This window comes from Rhinatrema bivittatum, chromosome 3, assembly GCF_901001135.1.
Source record: "Rhinatrema bivittatum chromosome 3, aRhiBiv1.1, whole genome shotgun sequence".
Lineage (NCBI taxonomy): Eukaryota > Metazoa > Chordata > Amphibia > Gymnophiona > Rhinatrematidae > Rhinatrema > Rhinatrema bivittatum.
The window spans coordinates 97,721,209-97,743,251 of record NC_042617.1 but is presented as its reverse complement, the minus strand read 5'-3'; the positions used below and the strand labels follow the sequence as shown (position 1 = coordinate 97,743,251).

The 22,043-nt window shown below is 41.3% G+C and overlaps 1 protein-coding gene across 2 annotated transcripts in view; it reads right to left on the bottom strand.

Annotated features, from left to right (window-relative positions):
• Positions 1 to 22,043, bottom strand: part of PLCB4 (phospholipase C beta 4) — an 855,807-nt gene that overhangs the window by 768,326 nt on the left and 65,438 nt on the right. The window lies entirely within an intron of this gene.

Here is a 22,043-nt window from a genome sequence, read left to right as displayed (position 1 = left end):
AGATGATCATTTTACAAGGCCCCATGATGAAGAGGAGGAGAAGAAGTACAAGGATGAGGTATATGACCTGAGTGAGGAGAAGTTGCAGGAGATACATTTACATTCTTAACAGAAGGCTACAGAGGAAAGGACATCTCTGATACAAATACATTTTCAACAGTGAAGGTGCATTTATTTACAATGTAAAGGTGATATGTGCACAGCAAAAAAAAAAAAATGTTTTCTGAGATGTTTTCTCCTTTTGGAGGATGGCTCCAGTCCCTTGGTCTGCCCAAATCTGGTGCTTCTATGCATTGGTGTACGGTCACTGTGAGCCCACAAACACTGAAGGCAGTGGCAAGGGGTGTCAGCTGCAAGAGAGCTCTGGACAGGAGAGGTGCTCCTGAGAGATGACCTTTAGGGGGACCAGAAAATGAAGGCCTATCAGCAGTGGTGAACCTCTCCTCTTCAGTTGCTGCTAAATACAATGAGGCCATCCCCATGTCAGCAGAAGGGGATGTCCCCACCTGTGTCATCATAGAAGAGGGAGCCTTTCTCTGTAGTGGTGGTGTTTTAGGAGGATTCATCCATGGAGGTGGTGCAGCCATAGAAGGTTGAGGAAGCATCATAGATGGTGTTGGACATACAAGAGGGAGCCTCCCACTAGACTGGCAGAACTACAGTAGGCAGAGGAACATGGCAGGGTGGTGGTGGTGTGGTGGTGCTACAAATGCTGGGGGAGGCAGAATCCAGGAGCCCTGCGGCTGCCAGGGAGTATTCCATGCTGGTTGCAGTTAGCATGGTGACATCTGCTGGAGCATCTCCCTCCAGACTGCAGTCATGGACTGCAATTCCTCCCACAGCATCTGGCCAAGATTCTGCACCTACTGTCTTATACCCTGCACCTCTTCCTACATCATTTCCTTCAGGCCTTGTATGTCCGGCCTTAGACTTACAAGCAGTTCTGCCATTCTTTCACTTTGGAGCAGATTGAGCTCTCAGCTAGAGTGCAAAGCATCTTATTCTCGACATCTCTAGCAGGAAAGCTGGCCTCTTCCATTTCTCTGCCTTCCCTCTTGTCAACAACTTGACGCAAGACATCAGGAATAGGTGGTTTGCAGTACATGGCATGGGCTCATCCTGCAACAAAACCTAGTTGTGCTCCTCAACAGTTGCCACATCCTTCTTAGGCTCCTCTCTGTCCGCAGCACACTCTGTAGACCCCTCCTCTTCATCCTCACTTTGTTCCTCCAGACTTTCCCGCAGCACTCTTGGACACTGCCAAGCACTTCTCAGGCCATTGGGTCACGGCCATGTTCTGTGTCATCCCCTGCAAGAATGTAAAGTGCACAGTCACTACTGATTCTTTCTATCTCACCTTCTCTTTTCTCATCCACTAGACCTTTCTTATAAGCATAAAGAAGAGTTAAACATACCCCACTCTACGACCTACAGCTACTCAACAAACTTCTAGTCTAGCATTCCCTTGGCTGTCTAAGCCAGGGGTACACAAACGTTTTGAACCACGCCCCCCCCCTCACCCTTCCATCCATACAATTTGTTGGCCCCCCATCCACCCACCAATGTTGGGTCACATCATGTATATATACACACACACACATATATATATATATATATATATATATGTCAAAGTTTTTCACCAACCATTCAGCAGTTGAACTGTTTGCCAAATAGCAGGCAATCACGCTGCCAGCCAGAAGCTCTAAAATCCAGTTTTGATTCTCTTCACGTTGATGAAAGGAGCAATCAGATATACACAAACACAAAGAGAGGCAGACACCACACCACATCCAGACAGGCACCTTACAGCAATAGCAGTACAAACTCCTTACACTGCTAGACACATTCAGGCAAATTTTTAATCCCCTTGCGCGTGTAAAATCCAGGGCTTACGCCTGCAGCTGGGCCTTGCGCACGCTGCGCACATTTTAGAAGGGGCCCAGCCACAAGCGTAACTCCTGTTATGTGCAGAAGTGCAGGACCGAAGAAAAGGGGTGGTCCAAGGGGCAGGGATTGAGGTGCCAGTACAGCGGCCATTTGCCACTGTGCCAGGGAAGCGCGCACCGGCAGAATGCCAGTGCGTGCAACTTGCTACTGCTCCTGTTGAGGAGCAAAAGGTTAAAAAAAAAAAACAGGGATAGATAGCATAGGGATAGGGGGTGGGGAGGAGAGGGGAAGGGAAAGGGGAAGGGAGGTTAGGGTAGAGGGTAGGGAAGTTCCCTCTCAGTCCGTTCCTTAATTGGAGTGGACTGGGAGGAAACTGGGGAAGGCCGCAATGCGTCGCCACTCGAATTTGCAGAACTTTACTCCCCCTTCTGTGTGCGCACCTATGAAAATCTACCCCATTGCGAACTAACACAAAACCCCACAAAAAAGACAAAGGGGCCAATGCAATAAATGTGTGCAGAAAGTGGGCACTCAGTGTTGAGCTCCTGTTTTCCTAACGTGCACCCAGCCACCTCTCCTGGGCTCCCGATCAATATTAACATGAGGGTTCACACTAAAATGAAGGAGCTAGGGACAAATGTGCATCCCTAGCGCCTCCTCGGAATTGAGTACACAGGAGAGGTGGCTGTCAAGTCGGTTAGGAAAATGAACGCTCAATCTCTGAGCGTCCATTTTCTCCTATTACTGGCATATACACGCACAAAATATACAGCCTGGTCCATGTATCTTGTGTGTATATTGGACGTTCCAAAAATTATTTTTTCAAAGAAATCTTTTTTAAAATAAATACTGTTTTATTTGGTTCCTCCTACATAGTATCGCTACGATACTATTAGGAGGAATCACAGAAAGCAGGATTTTTCTTTTTCTTCAATGTGCCCTTGAGCGTGGCATACCTTTAAGCCAGCCCTGGGCTGGCAAAAAATTTGCCACATTGCAAGAGCATATTGGCCATGCGGAATATTTATTGGATCACGGGGGTTAGCTAATAGCCTCATCTATATGGATTTCAATGTGATGAGCTCTATTAGCTACGCAAAGATTTGGAAAAACATTTTGGATGATGCGCTAATCCCCGTATTGGATCAGAAGTTATGGACGCATGTCCAAAATGTATGTCCAATCACGTTAGGCTGTATGCAGCAGCTAACGCACGGTATTGAATCAGCCCCAAAATCTTTACAGCAAACCTATCATAATGTAATTGTAGTAAGACCAAAAAACTCTACCTGTGAAAAAGCAGCACTGTAATTATTTCAACACTAAGTCCCAGAATACCAGTACACCACATACTGGGGAAACAAAACAAACCCAATTGCTATAGATTCCTACACAGACACTACACGCTAGCAGAATCTGTCACCTTGGTCACACGCACAGAGCAGAGACAGACCCTCACGAAATACAGAATAAAAGATCACAAATTAGGACCAGCAATATTCAGACAAAAACTGAAATGGAAACTCCAAGAAGCAAGACTCTGTGTGTAACAATGGAAAAACAGAACCACTATTTCTCATAAAACAAATAAAATAAAGAATCATAAAGCATCAATTATAATAGTAAAACCATACTAATAAACAAATATTTGAAAAACTACTAACAAATAGAATAATTTCTATTAAAGTCATACTTTTTTTATAACCCAAGCACTAATAAAATATTTCAAAACAGCATGCATATCAAATAGCACCCAATAATTAAAACTAATAAGGATTTAAAAAAAAAACCTCCTGCTGTCCATACCTGGGAACTCTTCATTTCTAGTCATCCTAAGATTGTCGAGGATTAGGGGGGGACACACAAACTTTACCCTCTCTCTCCCACACACACTCACATTTTCATTCTCTCTCAAACAAACTGTCATATACACATACATACATGCTCTCATACATACCCACATACTCTCATACACAGGCTCTAACACCCTTTTCCCCACCATGCACACAAAAGCTCTTACTTCCCCAGATTTCCTCATATACACACACAGGTTCTCATCCACACAGACCCCCCAGGCAGGCACCCATTCATTCTCTCATGCAGACCCCCCAGGCAGGCACCCATTCATTCTCTCACACATACACACAGACTCCCAGGCAGGCACCCATTCATAATCACATACACACAAACAAACCCCCAGACAGGCACCTATTTATTCTCACAGAGAACCCCAGACAGGCACCCATTCATAATCACACACACACACAGACAAGACCCCCAGGCAGGCACCTAGTCTCACTCTCTCTCTCTCTCTCACACAAACCCCCAGTCAGGCACCCAATCATTCTCACACACACACAGACAGACCCCATGCAGGCATCCATTTATTTTCACACACACACACACAGACAGACCCCATGCAGGCATCCATTTATTTTCACACACACACACACACACACACACACACACACACACACACACACACACACACACAGATAGACAGAAACCCAGGCAGGCACCCATTCCCTCTCACACACAAGCTCCCATTCATACACATACACGCACTGAAGGCAGGCCCCCCTCTCTTTGTTTTGCTGGTTGCCCTGGAGCCTCTCTCAACTGCTGCTGCTATAGTCATCACCGCCGCATGGCTGTTGAGGAGGAGCCAATCACTCATTGCTGCTTCTGCCTCCTCTGTGATGGCCCCACGATATTATAAATTGGTGAGTCTAGCACTTCCTCCATGCTGATCTCGTGCACTGCAAGATCAGCATACAGAACGTACTACTCTCACAAATTCTAATACAGTGGGCCTGTAGACAAGGGGAAGGGTGTTTTCCTCTGCTCAGTCGCCATTGGATGAGGTCCACTGGTGGCTGCACAGCCTCTGTCCCCATTTTTAGTCCACTGGTGGGATCGGATCCACTGGCGGCCACATGCACCTTCCCCTGCTGTACACCACATCCCGGGTCATTGCTGCTGGCGGCCCCCCTGGAAGCTCATTTGCACCACCCCCCACCCAGAGGGGTGCGGCCCCCTGTTTGCACACACCTGGTCTTAAGCTACTATTATGCCATTTTTATTGATCTACAAGCATGGTCAGAAAGAGGACTGACAGGTGTACTTTCTGACCGTAAGTCCTACCAGCCTTTTGGGCCATTAACTATCTGTAAATAGAAAATTTATAATAGCTATTATACACAATAATCTTATATGCCTTTCTTACCAAGACTGCTCACCTTGTTGGCTATGAGAGCATGAGATGTCCAGCTCTCATACCTTATCACTGCTGCCTCTTTTATGGTGTTGAGGATCATCCGTTCAACTTGGGTGAAAATTATCTGGCTGATGGACCCCTCTGCCCTCATTCCGGCCTCCTTAACCTTGACCTTGCATCTAAGGTCTCGCCATTTGTGACTGAGGCTATGCACACTTCTGTTTGTGTGGAAGACAATATTCAATCTGTGGTGGATTTTCTCCCATGTCTTCTCTTTCCTAAAGAATCCCATTTTCCTAGACTCCTTCCCAAACAAGATGTTCTGAACCTTCTTGACCTCCTTGTCAAATAGGTCCACTTCCGCTTCCTAAGTAAGGGTCCCGCTCTTCCAGACATAGTACAATTAGAAAGAAAGGCTATGAGACCTACCCTAACATACAACATAAATTTGCATACAAAGGGGCAGGTTTTACACACATAACATTTACACAAGAATTTTTATAAAATATCAGTTTTTAGCACAAATCTGTAAGGCATATATTCACTTTACGTATGCACATTCAGTGCCAATAAAGAAGTGGTATAGATGTATATTGTTCTTATATGTATATTCAGAATTGGTCCATAAGCTAAACACTGGGTGTAAGGAAAGCAAGGCATGTGTGGATGATTAACTCATTATCTGAAGGCTTGTACTTTTTAAAATTTGGCTTCACTTTTTATCTGTATAGTTGGGAATACTGAAATCTTGTGCCCTAAAAATTGTGACTGTCTAAGGTAAAAGAAAAAAATCTCAAATTCCACTTTTTCCTTGATAACTGAATATGATTCCTCTAGAAAATCCATAAGATCCAAGGAATCATCATTAATATTACCAGCCTTTAACCTAGAAGTAGCTGCTTTAATAACTGGTAAATAGTAAATCTTATCAAGACTGAAATCACCTCCTTAGAGACCTTAAGAAAATCTAAATAAAACCTTCTAAGCATCACCACTGGAGGAACCATAGGGCATCCAGGAAAATTCAAAACCTCAGATTAAATCTCTTAGAAATCTCTTTGCATAATTACCCTATTTTCCTATATAAAATCTGATTTTCTTTAATCAGGGAAACATTATTTTCATATATTCTGGAACATTTTTCTCTTAATAGCAACTATTTGTTTAGCCTGTTCTTAATCATTTGAGAAGGTTCTTTAAAATGAACAGTCAAACTTCTCAATGATCCTAATATTGTCTATTGAGGAAAGGGCTGTTTCCAATTTAATAAGAACGGTTCACAATGAATCCATAGATATTACTGCAGGCTTCGCCACTGAAGAAGAACTTAATGGAGAAGATGACAACTTCTTCAACATAGGACACCCCATCTTGGGATGGAAAATGAGAAACAACTTTGGCCCATAATTTCAAACACCAAGTCCAAGCTGATTCATATTTCAAACCTGTGCTGGTATCAGGCCGTCGAGGCTGAAGGAGACCGAAGTCTCTTGTAGAACTGAAGTGGAAGTTCCTAGTTCCTTAAGACCCGAAACTTGGCTACAAAAATTAAAGGTCTTCAAAGTCAGCTGGGAAAAAGAAGGAGTAACTTGGGGGTTCAGATGTGAAAACTTCCAAGTTATCTTTTCTCTTCTTTCCCATAATTGACTCTGAAAGACTTGTGCAAACATAAAGGAGGTCAAGTCTCACAAATTGGTCTAAGGGGCTCACCTCTTTGGCACACAGCTTTGGTGTGCTAATGGCAACGTGCCACTGCACAGCATGATTTTAATCTCCCCCAGTTCCACCAAGTGACATCAGGAGAAAGGTGTCCGCATTAGCAGGAATCTGGATGGAAAGGGCTTCCTGTTCATGCTCTTCCTCCTACTCCTCAAGTCCTCAATCTATAGAGAAGAGAAGAAATAAAATGTTCTTAGTGCAATGATGCTAGTTCTGTGACCTCCTCAATGGAACATATCCATTCCTTCCAGGTAAACTTTGACCCTCTGCGATAACAGCTCTTCGCTGTCCCTTCACACATCATTATATGCTGTTCGGCTTTAGCCCTACTCTCCACCACCCCACCCTAATGTCCCAAATCCCACCCACATTCTTCTTTCCCACAAGATACTTACCCTGCATGGCTGGAAGCTCCTCCAGTAAATTTTGGACTTCTAGGCCACTCCAAGTCTGCTGCATGACCTTATTATTCCTCCTGACACCCCAGATAGGGAACAGTAAGTGCTTGATACTCACCAATAGGGATGCCAGCCTGGTTATGTCCCTGGTGATGGAATTTTGTGGTCTTGACAGGGGAGCCATTTTGAAATGAGCCCATCCCAGCAAAACCAAAGTGAACATACTTTTGGGGGAAGAGATACATGTATTTTAAAATCTCTGCAGATACTAAAATACTATAGCAAATATGCATAGATCCATATACTCGTGTATATGGGGACTGCACAAAGATGTTTAAAGGTTATCCTCCCTGTGTGTAATTTACTCTCTCCAAAGAGGAGTTGTAACTATAAACAAGTCAATGTATGCGATTACCTGGCCAATTACCCAAGAATTTTTAAAGTGAACTTATGTGCATAGGTTTTCTTTGAAAATATTTGATAAACTCTGTCTACAATCAAAATGCAGACTTTACTGCTATTTGAAAATTACCCTCTATAAAAAAAAAAAAAAAAAAGAACAATCAGCCTGTGTTACTGTAAATTATTCAAAGAAAACTGGGAGTAGCTCTTACCGGTTTCTCTCAAGCAGGGCCTTGATGTATAAGATTCTTCTTTAAGAGAAGGACTCAACAGTCCTGCTGATGCTTAATAGACAACCTGGGCTACAATGCTATCAGGATTCTGTCTCATGCCCAGCAACTAACATCATCAACATGGAGAGGCTGTCATGCAGGAAGGTAAGGCTAGAACAACTCCTTTCTCATACTAGCAAGTGAACATCCGTCCCTGAGCCTCAGAGAACCACCATGTCCCCAGGATAAAAGCATACTATTTCCAAGACAAACTGCCTGGGCAAATTACTGTTTTCCTTTTCAGACCACTAGACATTGCCTTATTTGTCAGGCAAGATAAAATGATTTATTCATTAAACAATTAAATGGCAGATCAGACCTGTTAAACAAGGCTGCTAGTGTGTCTACTTCAAACTACATAGTGCTCTTTCCAGATTAAGGGTCCTCCCAGGACCCTATGTTATCACTTTCAACGAAGAAGTGTTTTCCCTTGGTTTATTTTTGTGCCGTGAACATCTGTTCACAAGTTACTATTATTCAATTTTTCTTGTGTAATAGGAGTATTGTTACATGATTTCTGAAACTCTGCATTATTCATGCTTCATGATTGCATGTGTGTGCATTTTACAATGTGTTATTAAATATTAAAAATCTATCTATAACTTGGTTTATTTAAGAAAGCAGGCAGCAGTTTACTTGATATTATCATAACTATTTTTAGGTCATAATACTAAAAAGGACTTGTTCCATAAATGGAAGACTTCTGCAGCAGCTCAGGAATAGATTCTATAGCAAGAAAATTTGGTAGTATACACAAAAAAAAATTTCCATCCTTTGGAAGAATTTTGTAATTATTTTCATATATTTCCATTCTCTAGATCTTGTTTAGTTTTAATTTTGATTTGCTTGTCTGTCATTTCTTTTCTTCTCTCTCTCATCTTAGTCCACCTTACTCACTAAGGTCTGTTGCTTCCCTTCCTGAAAGTTTTTTTTTCCTCATATGTCTCTGCTCTCCTATCATCTCTTCCTTCCCTCTTCCCCCTCCCTCTCTAATTTTTCCCTCTTCTATCCTTTTCACACTCACTATTCTCCAGATTTCCTATCAATCTTTTCCTTTTCATTCTCTCCTTCCATTGTTTCTCCCTTTGTTTCTCCTACTCTTTTTGTCTCTTTCCCTCTCCTTATGCCAGCTCCCATCATTGCTGTAACATGAAAAAAAATTACCCTCCTCCTGTCCCCCACTGCCACTGTTGTAGTCTCCTAAACTCTCCCGGCTACTGTTGGCTGCAACACAGCTGGCGTGTCTTCAGTGTAAGCAAAAGTTGGCCTTGGTGAGGGGAGGGCTGGTAGCAGCGAGAGACAACGAGAGGAAGACTGCAAGACCAGGAACTGGATAGCAGGAGGAGAAGGTGGCATGGAGGAGTTCCAGGAAGATTTGGGGAAAGCTACCCTCTTGTCCCTGGGAATAGGCAACAAGAAATGAATCTACTCTTTGGGATCTGCAAAGTACTTCCTAGAGATATGAACTGGCCACTGTCAGAGACAGGACACTGGGCTCGATGAGCCTCTTGTGTTCTTATAGGAAACTGCAATGCTAGTGGGAGCTGACTGACTGGCTGGAAGGGTCCGGCAGTGTTGGCTAGAAAGGACATGTCAGTAGACTTTAACAGCAGCGGGGACAGGCAGGAAGAGGAGACTGGGGTGGTTGCCAGCAGAACGGACCAATCTGCTACAATTCCTCAGCAAAAAGAAAATTCTGAGGCAGTTGTCCCAGCTGCAGAATGGTATGGAGAAAGACAGCACAAATAAATATAAGTACATAGAGAAAACATGATAGTTCATCTTTAAGGGAAGGAATCAGAATCTTCAGGTAGAATTTTATTTCTAGGCTTGAGCAAAAGTTTAGAAGGAGAATCTACACCTAAGTTAGAAGTTCATCATCTTGCTGATACATGGTTGTGCATGAGCAAATGTACAAGTGGAACAAGACACATCTAACACAGCACCTGTCACGGCCACTTTCAGAAAGCATATTTTGTTTCATGGTTCACACCCGATCGCAGCTAAGCTCCTGGGCAAATACATAAGAAGAGTATAAATTTAGATACCTCATTTACTGAAAATGATGCAGGAAGGAAAAATAGCATTTATGACAATTAAGACGAAATAGTCTGCAACTGAAACATTAGATGCACAAATGCAGGCTTGACATTCACTGACTTGTCAGCTAAAACAAATGACCTGTATCAGGTAAAATGCTGATGATACATGTTCAATTCTAAAAAAAAGTACAAAGAATTATAAACTGAACTAGCTAATCAACCAATGAAGCAATAAGGTTCACATTGGAGCCCAGTTTGTAGTCTCAGTTTCCTATAAGCTTCTTTCTCAAACAGAGGGCTACAACTAAACAGTCCTATGTTCAGGAAGCGTGAAAAGTACTGGACGCTGAAGTTGGTTACATATTAACCACATTTCAACTTGGTGCAATAAGTTCAAATGACAAGAGTATTGGCAACCTATTACTGTCATGTAGTATTGCCATAATAAAATAAATATATGTTCTGCTCCTGAACTACGTAAAGTATACATAGCACAATTACTTTACAAAAATATGAAGATGAAACCATCTAATGTGCCCACCCAGGGTGCTGCAGGTTTGTAAACAGAAATCAAAGATATTCTGCAAGTACAGAGCTGCCACTTCATTCTGGTATGCACTAAGGGGTGAATTTTAAAAGAGTTGCTTTCATTTCATGCGAAGCAACTCATTTTAAAACCATAAAAATATGCACATATATACACGAGCAATAGAACGCATAAAAAAGGGGCGGATTTGTAGCAGGCCGGGGCATTCTAGGGTGGGGCCAACATTTACGTGAATAATTCCCGATTTTAAATCCGGCAAATGCCATGCGTGTCGGCTGTTACTTCTGCTGTTTTTCTACTGTAAGTCTGAATAAAACATGTTATAACCAAAAACTGACTGGGTGAGGAATCTGGGTAAACTGGGGGAGTGCAGGTTGAAGAACCAGAGATAGACTGGACAAACTGGTGGAGTAAGTGGTCAAACTGGTTATTTCTTTCACACACATATGTTTTAAAATCTGCTCACTTGTGCTTATGTAACTGCTTAAAATTAGCACACATACACTTGCGCAATTTAAAATTCCAGCATATGAGTGTGTGCGCCCACTGTCCCTTTGTCTATATGCCAAATGAATTGCCACAAATGCCAAGAAAATCCTTTCATAATACCCTTATAAAAAAAACACACAAACAGGCACTAAGGGGGTAATTTTCAAAGCTATTTATACGCATAAAGCATGGGTTTATATGCATACATGGCTTGTAATAAATTTGTATATGGGTTGTACACATAAAAATATTTTGCAAATCCTTGTATGCAAAAAAATAAAAAATCTGCTCAGCATGCGCCAACCCCCTAATTTCAGCACATGTCTGGCTTTTAAAATTCACTTTTATGTGTGTAAATTAACCTGCACAAGTTACACCCTGCAAAGAATTTGTTGTAGGTGCGGGTTAATTTGCGTGCATTCAAAACAAATGCGCATAAGTTTAACTTTGAAAATTGTCGTAACTTATGCTATTTGGCAACACATAAGTTATATAGGTTGTTATAAAATTACCCTCAAAAGGATCATTAAAATGACCGTGTCCCTCTTTAATGTGCTTTTTGAATTAATTTAACACATAGAATCCTGTAGACTAGCCATTTTCCCCATAGACAAAAAAATGAGAGAAAATCTTTACTACATAGGCCCACTAGATGTGTAGATAGCTAATGGTCTGTAAATATATTGCACTGCTGCATACACAGAACGTCATATAACTTGAACTTTGACAGGAAAATAACATTGCTAAAACGTACCAGGAAAAGTAATTAATTTCCCATTTAAATGCACTTTACCAAATAAGGAGCCTTATCTTTTAAGCATTTTCCCCCATAGAAACAAAATGGGAGAAAAACATAAGTAAATGAGCTCCCAGGTTCTTACAATTGAATTTTGCGATGTCCACGCTTGGAGTAAAATAGTAGATGACGGCAGAAAAAGATAGCTACCCAGTCCACCTAATTCCTGTCCATGCTGCTAAGAATATATCTCAGCTGCCAGCCTTATAATGTGAACATTTGTAACATACCTCATGATATCCAAGGCAGTTTGCTACCTTTCCCCCTAGATTCATCATTCTGCTATATTTATAGTGGAATACTGAGTCACGAAATAAAAAGGAGCGGGGGGGGGGGGGATAGTGGCCACACCACACACTATCGCCCCCCCCCCCCAAAGCGCCACGGGAAAATGTGAGGTTATTTCCCGCAGTGCTGCCGGCGATAATGTTGAAAACATTATTGCCAGCAGCGCTGCCGGGCCATAACCTGCCCAAATCCCGCCCACACTCCTCCCCTTCCCCTAATTAGCATGATACTGTGTGCAATAAGGCCCTAACGCACGCGAGAACGGCCCATCACAGAATAAAGAATGACCCTGTATATTTATTTGTAATCTACCATCTTGGGCAGATGAGCTACAAGTTCCCCCACTTAGTTCGTGTCCAGTATTCCTCTCTCATCTCTAAACAAAAAGCACCCGAGCAAGCCCTAGACTAAGATTTTTACAACTGGGAAGTACAACCATGCCATCTTTTTAAAATTTGAAGTCAAAAGGTCAAATTTCATGATTTTCTAACTCATCAGCAGTAATGTAAGTGTTATGGATTTATGAATAGGAAAGTGCAACAAATTTTATGTCAAAACTGTATTCCATTAGATTTTTTTTACCCCCTAGTGAACAGAAAAATTCCCAATCCAAATTTTTCATCTTGGATTTCTTCAAAACGATTTGACAAAACAATTCAACAAATCTTGGAAATGTCTCCATGTTCATCAAACTGTTCAATAAATCTATCTTGAAGAAGTTGGTGCATTTCTTTTTCCAAAGGATACCTCTTTAATGAAAAATGGATGTGGCAGTCGCAAAGGGCTGGAAATACTTCTGGATTCATCCATTTCATAAATCAGACAGATGTTTCCAGTATAATAATGTACTGTCTCGAAACCAATTTCTATACACACACAAACCAAAATATACACCATACTACTGACATCTTCAGATATCAAGCCAACAAGATTTATTCTTGAAAGTTCATAAATATGCAGTATATTTATTTATTTATTTATTTGTTTAGAGTTTCTGCTATACCGATAGCCGTTTGCACATAGTATCGGTTTACATACAACTAAGAACTGTTGGGCATGGCCCTTACATAGAACAATAGCAAAAAATGAAACATAGATACAAGGGATAAGTATGTATTAAACAGGGACTATATAAAAATGTCTCAAAGACAGCTACAAGAAAACTAACTATATATTAATGTTAAGAGTTATAATACAGGGAATCATGCTAAAAAATAGCAATACAATGTACAAGAGACTATAATACATGGTAAGGGAGTCATGGATTCAAAAACAGCGTTCTTAAACAGATGCCTTGAGATAAGGTAAACAGCCAGAAATGGGAAGCTGAATACCTAAGAGATTAAAATGAGAGGGTTCCAGGGAGCACAAAGGGGGAGTAGGACACATAAGGGCAAGGGAAAGCTACACAGGCATAAGGGATCCTGGGGGGGGGGAGGGTGCAGGGAAGTGTGGAGTGAGGAAAAAACGCCTCGAAGGAGGAAGGGAGTACTTAGGAGAGATACCGAGGTCAGAAGAATGGGGGGAGAGACAGGTTATATAAACAGTTACCTTTAGTTAGGTATTCTTCGTGTAGAGGGAAGCGAATGGGCGTAGGCCTGAAGAAACAACCAAGTTTTTTTTTTAATTTAGGGGTGGAGGTTTCTGTGCGTAGATCAGGAGGTAGTGAATTCCATAGGGTAGGGCCAGCAAGGAAAAATGGTCTGCTTATAGTAGAGGTAAGTTTGATTGATTTGATTGAGTGTGTGCGGAGAGTTCCTTGGAGGGCAGTACGAGTAGGTCTTGAGGAAGTGCGAGGAACGAGGGGAGGATTGATCCAGTTGAGATTTTCATTTGTAAGACTTTTATGGATGAGGGAGAGAGCTTTGTAATGTATTTGTGATTGTATTGGGAGGCAGTGAAGTTCAATAAGCGTAGGTGTGATGTGGTCCCTTTTTTTGGAACCTGAGAGAATACGTGCAGCGGCGTTTTGTAAGAGTTGTAAAGGTTGGTATGCGTAGAAGGGAGGCCAAGGAGGAGGGCGTTACAGTAGTCTATTTTAGAAAAAATAATAGACTGGAGAACTGTGCGAAAATCAGAGAAGTGTAGTAAAGGTCTGAGTTTTTTAATCGTTTGGAATACAGGTGCACAACAAAAAAATAAATGACTCTCAAGAGTCAAATTGGAGAAACTACAATAAATAAGAGATGCCATACTACCACCTTCAGTTGTTTAGGGTTACATGTGCTGTTGTTTTGTCTAGTCTTTGTGTGCCAGCAAATATGCAATTTGTAGGAGGTGTCCCTTTTAACTGTTGCAATCACTTCCATGTGCTGCCACTGTGATGAGCTGAAAGTGAATCAAAAAGAGCTTAGGGGAAAACACTATCTGTATGGCCTGCATTATCAAAAGGGTTCTGTCAGCAATGCTGAATTCTGAATAAAACACCAGCATAGACAAGAAAGCAAGCCAGTGACTCAAGATTAATACCGCCATGCACAGACAGAATGCTGTTAATTAAGGACCATTTAGGAAAATCTGATGTTACATTAGGAAAAGTAACCACCACCCACTGAAATGGGCTCAAGAAAAGCAAAACTAGTGTGTATTTCGTCAGGTAGAACATCTGAGATTCTAATGTAGCAATCTTATGTGTGCTCTGAGACAACTGTAAGCACCGCATTATGGCAGAGATGGATTAAGACCATCTCAACTCTAGAGGATAAGATATTCTTTAAGCTTCCCTTCACAGATATTGATTACAGAATTACATAATGCTGAAGCACATCACTAGGTAACCTGAACTAATGATTAAAATAAGCTGCTGTGTCACAGCCCGCCATTGTCCTTACCAGCTATTTACTTCTCAGAAACAGCAGTTAAAATGGATGTTTGCTTTAATTAAAAGTGATAATTAAAAGGTTCAGCGTTTCTGAATTTAAAAAGTTGATCTAAAGTTTATGACTACTGCACTCATTTAGTGTCCTGACTCACTTTATTATCCGCAAAATACCTGCAAGCACAAAGACAAATCAAGGCCTGTTTTTGGTCAGACCACAGCAGCAGAGTGCCACACATATTCATATACATAAATCACGCATGATAAAAATGATTTTACCTGGCAAGGACAAAGTCAGGCTGTGCGCACACACATAACAATGGAGCAGACAAATGAAACACTTCCACTCCATACATCACCCATTCTATTTATCTGGGGAGTTAAATATTTGATAAACACTATCAATCCTACATAAATCAATGCACAACAGTGAATTCACCACACTAAAGAACAATCTTCAACAACATAAACCCAGACGAAACACCAGATCCACAAACAAAACTCTATTTGCAATACCCCCTGTATCATCCACCAAACTAACAACTACAAGACAGAGAGCTTTATCAATAGCGGGACCCCAGCTATGGAACTCTCTACCAGAATACCTAAGGATGCAAAACAATTCAAAAATATTTAAAAAATCACTAAAAACATGGCTATTTCAACAAGCCTACAAAGAAGGCATCGGTTAAACCACACAGACACACGAGTCTCAGCAACACAATCACACGCACAACACCAAGCACTTCTAACACATTAAGACTTGAATTTCAAGGTACTGCCCACTTCTGTTCATATCAAGATCTCAATGTACTACATGCAAACTAACACACATTACACCCACTATTATTAATGTTATTTTGATGTTCAACCTCAACTCAGTTGAGGTTGAACATAGTTCCTATGTTATCAACGGCATACTGTTTACTTGCTTACACTTACTATGACTGTTATGTTATTATTGTTACACTGTTTATTTGACTACACTATTATGACTGTTATTCTGGTATCTCTGCTATTAACGTTATACTGTAAAAGTTGTTACAAATGTAAACCGGAGTGAAGGCTTGTACCAAACCTCGGTATAGAAAAACTCACAAATAAATAAATAAATAAAAAATTGTTTCCAAAACCTACTTTACTTTATATTCTCAACTAAGAAGGGAAGCAGTCATCAGCATCCCAGCAGGTGAAAGAGGCAGGGGGGGGCATTGGCCAAGGAGTTTCTGCTGTATTGGCCCAAATATCGGGGGTCATCTTTTATTATTCAACTCGTCTTATATGTGAGCCAAAACGGCATGTACAACTTAGATTTTCATCCTTTTCTTCCATTGCTAGAAGGAATATTCCTGAAATCCACGTCTACATGCTGAGGTAGATCTTCAAAAAATACGCGCGCGCGAACAAAGGTACACCAGATTTTATAAGATACGAGCGTAGCCGCGCGTATCTTATAAAATCAGGGGTCGGCGCGCACAAGGCTGCGCAAAATCGGCAGCCTGCGTGCGCCGAGCCGCGCAGCCTGCCTCCGTTCCCTCCGAGGCCGCTCCGAAATCGGAGCGGCCTCGGAGGGAACTTTCCTTCCACGTCCCCCCCACCTTTCCCTCCCTTCCCCTATCTACCCCACCCCCAGCCCTACCTAAATCCCCCCCTACCTTTGTTGGGCAAGTTACGCCTGATTGAAGCAGGCGTAACTTGCGCGCACCGCTCCGGCATCCCCGGCACAGGCCGCAATGCCGGGGGACTCGGGACTGCCCTCCCGGCCCGCCCCCGAACTGTCGTCACGCCCCCGGACCCGCCCCGGACCACCCCTGCCCCCGGACACGCCCCCTCCCGCCCCTTTTAGGAAGCCCCGGGACTTACGCGCGTCCCGGGGCTTTGCGCGCGCCGGCGGCCTATGCAAAATAGGCAAGCCGGCGCGCGAGTGCCCTGCGCGCGTATATCTGGGAGGATTTACGCGCGCAGGGGTTTTAAAATCTACCCCAATGTGCATACTGTTGAGGCTAGGACTCAACTTCCCCCTACTCCCTCTCCCAACCTGATCAAGCTATGGCCCATGGGTTCAGCCTTGTAGCTCCTGCCCATCAGGGGGCTTGACATGTCTGTGTTTATTCATGATTTTTACTTGCTAATAAAAATTGTCCACACATCCACGCACATTTCAAATCTGACTTGGTTCAGGGCTTTTTTTTTTTTTTTAGAATAGTGAAGAAAAATCTGAGTTTTACATTTTCAAAACTTTTCATGCTGCTCAAAAGCCCTTTGAATTTTATGAACCATTAGAGATTAGCTAATTTAGACAGGGGCAGTGGAATGCCTTTTTGGTTGGGGGAGTTTGACAATCAAACTCCACCCCAGCTCCACTCCCAACTCTATCCAAGCTCCACGCATGTTCCTGCTGTTAATTTTTTACTTTACATTTACAGTTAATGTCATTCTTTCACACATTCTTCACATAAATCAAAGAGTATATTTATTCATTCCCAGACCAATTAAATGCTTATGCTAGAAAACCAGATGCAGTGGTAAAGGAGAAAACAACAAAAACATAAGACAAGCTGCAATAGATCCCTTCACAGAAACTATATGTTAGCAGAATACCCCACTTCAGTCACACATACAGAACACAGACAGACCCCCACCAAATACCGAATAAAGACATCATACAGTGTAAATAGAAAGGTGCAGAAAAAAATGAACTGGAAATCACAAGAAGCCAGACTCTAAGCAGTGTAACATTGGAAAAAAAAACATAAACATCACCATGCTTCATAAAACATCAAAAAACAGAATTAAGAAATATAAAACATCAATCATTAACACAAAATGTACTAACAAAAAAAATATATTTCAGAGCAGCTGACAAATAACACATTCAATAGTTAAACTCATATCAAAGGTTCCCCAAAATCAATGAAATAGTTCAAAAGTTGCATCAAATAATACCCAATAATTAAAACTAATAAGGATAAAAAAAATTTGCCACTCTCCATACCTGGGAACGTTTGAGTTCCAGTCACCCAGAGATTGTTGTGTATTAGTTGGGGGAGGATAGGGGGTGCACAAACTTTGCCCTCCCTCTCTCTCTCAAATATACATACTTTCAAACACATGTTCATTCTCTTGTACAATAAATAAGAAATTCTGCTACTTATGGCTCATGTGACATCATATATAGAAGGTGTGGATGACTATCATATGTGTCTTGTCACTGGCTGTATTAATAAAGCCTATATTGACACTAAGACCTGGTATTTATGGTGCAACAGGCTAGAAATGATATAGCCTTAAAGCACAATATCCAGATTAATCATCGGTCATTCCTCACCACTGTCTTTGTACAGGCTCTAAAACGCTTTGGCTGTGGTCAACATGAGATAGTGCACAGAACAACATTTAATGTGCACTTATCTGAGTCCTGAAGTTAATCCTCCAACTCTGCAGGGTTTCGGAGTGAGTTACACTCTTTCTTCAGGGAGCTTCAGGATGACTCTGATGAGTTACTTCAGCTTCAAGTAGCCTATACTAACTCTTTGAGAGATGGTCAGCATAATGCGTTGAGATTGCGGATTATTTGGTAATGAGTGCTTTAAGCAGTATGAAATCTGCTGAGGTTACCTTTACTGCGTCAAAGTCTTTCAGGGGTGAGGTTAGAAAAAAGACACATATTTCAGTTTAAATAATGCATGTGTGTGGTAAGCTTAAATGTACATGCATAATAAGCTGATATTCAAACACAATGGGGAAATTCTCAATAAGGTACACTGCTTAAATCTAGCTGGCTATGTGTAACCCAGACTCGGGTGATCTTCAAGGAGTTGCAGGAGTTAATGCTCAATACCAGGGCTAAATCTCCATATCTTTCAGCATCAATGAGATGATTCTCTATGGCAGGGGGAGAAGAAAGATAAATCTCCAAGGCCCTGGATGAAAAATGCATAGTCCTCTTCAAAGTACCATTTAATAAAGCTGAATACTGTAGTGGTGTTCCAACATGAAATTTAATTAGTTCAAACATAATACATTGAAAATAGTAAATGTGTGATTCTATGATCACTTGATATATCCCTCAAATCCCTTCTTTAACTTTGGATAGAATATGAAGTCTCCCTGGGTAGACTAGAATGGGTTTCCTCTTCATTAAGGTCTCCCCTGCTAAGACCATTACTTGCGCTTCCACTCTCCACTTTTCTCCTCTCTTCTCTCATGTAGGCACTTTCTTAACTGTTTGCTATTTGTGAGCACCAGAGTGGGGTTCAGTTCTCCTCTTTCCTCTAAGTTATGATACCACTGGGTATTCACTCCTTTATTTAAAATTCTGCCAAATCAATAAAATATTACTCTAGGTGGATTACAGTTTTTGTTGCATAAAACAATAATATAATAAGACAACACAGTACCATAATAAAGCTGGGTGGCTGGTAGGTGTGACATACAACTTAATTAAAAATAAAAAATCAAATTAAAGCTGGGTGGCTGGTCGACAGTGAGGATTGCCTGGTAACATGCCTACCTGGTGCGAAGGTAGCAGACCTCACGCGTCACCTAGATAGGATTTTAGAGAGTGCTGGGGTAAGAGCTGGCTGTCATGGTACATGTGGGCACCGACATAGGAAAATGTGGGAGAGAGGTTCTGAAAGCCAAATTTAGGCTCTTAGGTAGAAAGCTGAAATCCAGAACCTCCAGGGTAGCATTCTCTGAAATGCTCCCTGTTCCACGCGCAGGTCAGCAGAGGCAGGCAGAGCTCCAGTCTCAATGCGTGGATGAGATGATGGTGCAAGGAAGAGGGATTCAGTTTTGTAAGGAACTGGGGGAACCTTTTGGGGAAGGGGGCCTCTTTTCCAAAGGGTTGGGCTCCATCTTAACCAGGGTGGAACCAGGCTGCTGGTGCTAACCTTTAAAAAGGAGATTGTTCTAGTTTAAAAGCTGCTCTAAGGGGAAAGCAGACAGTTGCTCAGCAGCGCATGGTTGGGAGGGAGGTATCTTCAAACAATACTAATGAAGCTTTAGGATGTCCCAACAGAGAGGTTCCAATAATAAGAAAAGTAGTCCAATGCTTATAATTAAAAACTCACCTAAGCTACAATAGTCCAAGTTATCCCTGTCAACTGAAAAGCAGAATATAAATACAAACAAAACACACACTTTGAAATGTTTGTATGCTAATGCCAGAAGTCTAAGAAGTAAGATGGGAGAATTAGAATGTATAGTAGTGAATGATGACAGACTTAATTGGCATCTCAGAGACATGGTGGAAAGAGGACAACCAATGGGATAGAGCTATACCGGGGTACAAATTATATCGCAATGACAGGGTGGCACTTTATGTCCGAGTTGGCATAGAGTACAACAGGATAAAGATCCTACATGATACTAAATGCATAATCGAATCTTTATGGGTAGAAATCCCTTGGATGTTGGGGAAAAGAATAATGATAGGAGTCTACTACTGTCCAGCTGGCCAAAATCATGAGATGGACAGTGAAATGCTAAGAGAAATTAGGGAAGCTAACCAAACTGGCTGTGCAGAAATAATGGGAGATTTCAATTACCCCAATATTGACTGGGTAAGTGAAACATCAGGGCATGCTAGAGACAGAAAGTTCCTGAATGAAATAAAAGACAGATTTGTGGAGCAATTGGTTTAGGAACCGATGAGAAAGGGAGCAATTTTACATCTAATTCTCAGTGGAGTGCAGGATTTGGTGAGAGAGGTAACTGTGGTGGGGCCACTTGGCAATAGTGATCATAATATGATCAAATTTGAATTAATGACTGGAAGGGGGACAGTATGTAAATCTACGGCTCTAGCGCTAAACTTTCAAAAGGGAAACTTTGATAAAATGAGAAAAATAGAAAAAAATTGAAAGGTGCAGCTACAAAGGTAAGAAGTGTGCAACAGGTGGGAAGATTGTTAAAATATACCATCCTAGAAGCACAGTCCAGATGTATTCCATGCATTAAGAAAAGAGGAAGGAAGGCAAAACGATTACCGGCATGATTAAAAGGGAAGATGAAAGAGGCTATTTTAGCCAAAAGATCTTCATTCAAAAACTGGAAGAAGGATCCATCAGAAGAAAATAGGATAAAGCATAAGCATTGACAAGTTAAATGTAAGAAATTGTAAGACAGGCTAAGAGAAAATTTGAAAAAACTCACAAAAAAACTTTGTAAAATTTATCCGAAGCAGAAAGCCTGCAAAGCAGTATGTTGGACCATTAGATGATCAAGGGGTTAAAGGGGCACCTTTTAACCATGCCAGTAATCGTTTTGCCTTCCTTCTACCTTTCCTAATGTGTGGAATACATCTGGACTGTGTTTCTAGGATGGTATTTCATAACAATGCCCACACCTCTTCTACACTTTTTACCTTTGTAGTTGCTCCTTTCAGTTTTTTTCTATTTTTCTCATTTTATCAAAGTTTCTCTTTTGAAAGTTTAGCACTAGAGCCATGGAGTGCCTCAGGGATCTGTACTTAGACCGGTGCTTTTCAATATATTTATAAATATCTGGAAAGGAGTACAACGAGTGAGGTGATCAAATTTGTGGATGACACAAAATTATTCAGAGTAGTTAAATCTCAAGCGGTTTGTGATGAATTGTAGAGGACCTTGCAAGACTGGAAGATTGGGCTTCCAAATGGCAGATGACATTTAACGTGGACAAGGGCAAAGTGATGCATATAGGGAAACATACCCCTTACTGTAGTTACACAATGTTACATTCTATCTTAGGAGTTACCACCCAGAAAATTGATCTAGGTGTCATAGTGTATAATACATTGAAATTGTCGGCCCAGTGTGCTGTGGCGATCAAAAAAACAAACAAAATGTTAGGAATTATTAGGAAGGGAATGGAAAATAAAATATAGGATGTTAAAAATAATGTAAGAAATCTCTAAGTCATCATAAGCTACGTTGTTAGAATGCTAGACACCTTGCAGGATATATTATTGCCCCCTTTTCAATTGAAATATATTGTAAAAATATTATAAAGTTTCAATGTAAAATAAGAAGCACCCGTCTTCTTAAAACCCTAGTTATTCTGTAAACCGATGTGATATTCCAGATTGAACACCAGTATAGAAAAACAAACAAATAAATAAATAATGCCGCTGTATAGCTCCATGGTGAGACCACACCTTGAATAGTGATCAGAACTGCATACA